The following is a 5,157-nucleotide window of genomic DNA, read 5'->3' as shown; positions in this document are numbered from 1 at the left end:
CACAGTCTGCACTTGGGTCTTACCTTGGTACCTGATACACACCTTAGAGTTTAATTGTGGACATGGTAACTGTTTAAACAACCTCTTCCGTGGTGTCTCAAATCCTAATGTGTTAATTGTTCCATGATTCATTTAATCGGGTAACAATTAAACATAGTTAGTGGATTAAATAAATAAGTCATCAGATTAATGAACGGAAAGTCACGACACTACAGCAAGTTCTACCATTTCACAATAGCCTGTAATCACTAGTTATTACATTTATTATTAAACAAAATACATTTTGGGGTGGATTCTTGTTATCTTCTCATCTGTGGTGAAAGCAAAAGAAGGGTCTCTTGTCCTCCCTTGCTTGCAAGTTTGCTAAACACTGCAAGCTAGCTAACCTTTTAGCTTCCCATATCTCCATGTGAAATAACCAGATTTATAATGAAACATATACCCTGGCAAATATTCTTATACAATGAGTGTACAAAATACCTGCTCTTTCCATGACATAGACTGACCAGGGGAATCCAGGTGAAACTATGATCCCTTATTGATGTCACTTGTTAAATCCCCTTCAATCAGTGTAGATGAAGTGGAGGAGACAGGTTAATGAAGGATTTTTAGGCCTTGAGACAATTGAGACATGGATTGTGTATTTGTGCCATTCAGAGGGTGAATGTGCAAGACCAAATATTTAAGTGCCTTTGAACGGGGTATGGTAGCAGGTGCCAGGTGCACCGGTTTGTGTCAAGAAATGCAACGCAGGGGCCTCTCGAGTGGCGCAGTGGTCTAAGGTACTGCATCGCAGTGCTAGAGGTGTCACTACAGACCCGGGTTCAATCCCAGGCTGTGTCACAACCGGACATGATCGGGAGGCCCATAGGGCGGCACACAATTGGCCCAGTGTCGTCCTGGTTAGGGGAGGGTTTGGACGGGGGGGGGCTTTACCTGGTTCATTGTGCTCTAGCGACTCCTTGTGGCGTGCCGGGCGCCTGCAGACTGATTTCGGTTGTTAGTTGAACGGTATTTCCTCCGACACATTGGTGCGTCTGGCTTCCGGGTAAAGCGGGCATTTGTTAAGAAGCGCAGTTTGGCGGGTCATGTTTCAGATGACTCGACCTTCACCTCCCGAGCCTGTTGGGGAGTTGCAGAGATGAGACAAGATACACACAGTTTCCCATGTGTATCAAGAATATATATTCTTAAATCTGCTTAAAACAATGAGCATTTTCCCACCTGAGACGTGTTTCCATCTAACTGACTTTTTGTGGATAAAAGGCTGTGTGCGCGTAATGGTAGTGCAGATAAAAATTACTTTTGCTGTTAAAATTCCCATGTACCGAATGAAAAATGTACCAAATGAAAAATACACGTTAATTATGGCTGCATCCCGCTAACGGGATCGATATGACAACAGCCAGTGAAAGTGCAGGGCGCCAAATTCAAACAACAGAAATCTCATAATTAAAATTCCTCAAACATACATGTGTCTTATATCATTTTAAAGGTGATCTTGTTGTTAATCCCAACAAAGTGTCCGATTTCAAATATACTTTTCAACGAAAGCACTACAAACGATTATGTTAGGTCACCACCAAACCACAATAAGCACAGCCATTTTTCCAGCGAAATATAGCAGTCACAAAAAGCAGAAATAGAGATAAAATTAATCACTAACTTTTGATGCTCTTCATCAGATGACACTCATGGACTTCATGTTACACAATACATGCATGTTTTGTTTGATAATGTTCATATTTATATAAAAAAATCAGAGTTTACATTGGCGCGTTACATTCACTAGTTCCAAAAACATCAAGTGATTTTGCATAGCCACATCGTTTCAACAGAAATACTCATCATAAATGTAGATGATAATACAAGTTATACACATGGAATTATAGATATACCTCTCCTTAATGCAACCGCTGTGTCAGATTTTTTTAAACAATTACGGAAAAAGCAAACCATGCAATAATCTGAGACGGCGCTCAGAACAATAGCCAAATTAGTCGCCATGTTGGAGTCAACAGAAACCAGAAAATACATGATAAATGTTTCCTTACCTTTGATGAACTTCATCAGAATGCAGTCCTAGGAATCCCAGGTCCACAATAAATGCTTGATTTGTTCGATAATGTCCGTTATTTATGTCCAATTAGCTACTTTGGTTAGCGCATTTGGTAAACAACTCCAAAGTCCCAAAGCGCGTCCACTATAACGTGACGAAATGCCCAAAGTTCCGTAACAGTCAATAGAAACATGTCAAACGATGTATTGAATCAATCTTAAGAATGTTGTTAACATACATATTGAATAACGTTCCAACCGGAGAATTACATCGACTTCAGTTGAGAGATGGAACAGAGCTGCCTATCACGTGAACGCTCGTGTTCAATGCGTGGTCACCTCATGGCAGTGATTATTCATTCCTGTCTCCTTCTGCCCCCCTTCACATTAGAGTAATCAGACAAAGTTCTATTGACTGTTGACATCTAGTGGAAGCCGTAGGAAGTGAAAGCTCATCCACATCTCGCTGTAATTTAATTGGGAGCTTGGTTGAAAATCTAGCAGCCTCAGAAAAAATCCAAACAGGAAGTGGAACTTCTCAGGTTTTTGCCTGCCATATGAGTTCTGTTATACTCACAGACATAATTCAAACAGTTTTAGAAACTTCAGAGTGTTTTCTATCCAATACTACCGTTTACTCTGGGCACCTCTGTGCACCTTTCATCCAAGCTACTCAATACTGCCCCTGCAGCCATAAGAAGTTAATGGGTTTCCATTGCATTTTCAGCTATACTGATGGTCACAGAAACTGTTGCTTTATATTGCAAATGTGCCCACTCTGGTCTTGGAACATACGCTTTAGCCAACAGCTCGCAGATACAGTGCGGGTAGACTACCTACATTATAAGATTATTATGGATAATTTTGCATTTGTCAAACTTCAGCCAAGCATCAATCATCATGACACCAGAATAGGAGCATCAAGCTCATCACCTTGCACATTCACTACCCTCTGAAGTTCATCATAACTTATTTAATCTGTAACCTAATAAACTGCATGGTTTCCAGAGTCGTAGTGGGAGGACGACACAACATATCATCACGTGACTCCAAGTTTACTTCGATATGAAGGTTATTAGATCAATAGTTGCGCATAAAGGTGTTTCCACCACAATTTCTCACATAATTAATTTTACCAACACAAATAGTGAATAGATCCTTGCGACATGGCACCATGCATTATCATGCTGAAACATGAGGTGATGACGGCGGATGAATGGTACAACAATGGGCCTCAGGATCTCGCCACGGTAGCCCTGTGCATTCAAATAGCCATCGATCAGCAAACTGCTCGCCCACACAAACATTGGCACAGACACATGCATACACACACACACACACGATAACATATGCACGATACATACACATGGATTTAGTACTGTAGATATGTGGTAGTGGTGGAGTAGGGGCCTGAGGGCACACAGTGTGTTGTGAAATCTGTAAATGTATTGTAATGTTATTAAAATTGTATAAAGTGCCTTAATTTTGCTGGTCCCCAGGAAGAGTAGCTGCTGCTTTGACAGCAGCTAATGGGGATCCATAATAAATACAAATGCTCAACGCCATACGTGGTCTGCGGTTGTGAGGCCGGTTGGACCTACTGACAAATTCTCTAAAATGACGTTGGAGGTGGCTTTTGGTAGAGAAATAATTAACATTCAATTATATGGCAACAGCCTTGGTGGACATTCCTGCATTCAGCATGCCAATTACACGCTCCCTCAAAACTTGAGACATGTGTGGCATTGTGTTGTGTGACAAAACTGTGCATTTTAGAGTGGCCTTTTATTGTCCACAGCACAAGGTGTACCTGTGTAATGATCATGCTGTTTAATCAGCTTCTTGATATGCCACACTTGTCAGGTGGATGGATTATATTGGCAAAGGAGAAATGCTCACTAACAGAGATGTAAACAAATTTGTGCACAAAATTTGAGATAAATATTTTTGGGTTGCATATTGAACATTTCTGTGATCTATTATTTCAACTCATGAAACCAACACTTTACATGGTGTGTTTATATTTTGGTTAGTATTTTCTACAATGGTGGGGGAGTGCCAATATGGAGTAATTTTTACAATTTGTATTTAAAATGTAACCTTTATTTAACTAAGCAAGCCAGAAAAAAATCCTATTTACAATGACGGCCTACACCGGCCAAACCCGGACGACGCTGGGCCAATTGTGTGCCGCCCTATGGGACTCCCAATCACGGCCGGTTGTGAGATGCAGTGCCCAAAAGCCATGGTGGCTTCTAGTGGTGCGTGGGTCAGCCGTTTGTTCACCCGTACCCGCCTGCAATTGCTAATAACCCATCTGCAACCGCCGGAGTATGTGTGATAAAGTGAAAATCTGAGGCCTGCACCCAACCCTAACCAGCTAATTTAGAAAAATGAGCTTAAGGCTACAGTCAGAGATGGAGGAACAATTTTTTGACATTTTGGTAGGCTATTTGTTAGTTAACTTGTCTATCATTAGACACAGTTTAAGTCTGAAGTTTACAAACACTTAGGTTGAAGTCATTAAAATTTGTTTTTCAACCACTCCACAAATGTATTGTAAACAAACTATAGTTTTGGCATGTTGGTTAGGACATCAACTTTGTGCATGACACAAGTCATTTTTCCAACAATTGTTTACAGACAGATTATTTCACTTATAATTCACTGTATCACAAATCCAGTGGGTCAGAAGTTTACATACACTAAGTTGACTGTGCCTTTAAACAGCTTGGAAAATTCCAGAAAATGATGTCATGGCTTTAGAAGCTTCCGATTGACATCATTTGAGTCAATTGGAGGTGTACCTGTGGATGTATTTCAAGGCCTACCTTCAAACTCAGTGCCTCTTTGCTTGACATCATGGGAAAATCAAAAGAAATTAGCCAAGACCTCAGAAAAACAATTGTAGACCTCCACAAGTCTGGTTCATCCTTGGGAGCAATTTCCAAATGCCTGAACGTACCACGTTCATCTGTACAAACTTTGTACGCAAGTATAAACACCATGGGGACCACGCAGCCGTCATACCACTCAGAAAGGAGACGCGTTCTGTCTCCTAGAGATGAATGTACTATGGTGCGAAAAGTGCAAATCAAT

Source organism: Salvelinus alpinus, chromosome 2 (assembly GCF_045679555.1).
Source record: "Salvelinus alpinus chromosome 2, SLU_Salpinus.1, whole genome shotgun sequence".
NCBI lineage: Eukaryota > Metazoa > Chordata > Actinopteri > Salmoniformes > Salmonidae > Salvelinus > Salvelinus alpinus.
This window is presented reverse-complemented; position numbering follows the sequence as displayed.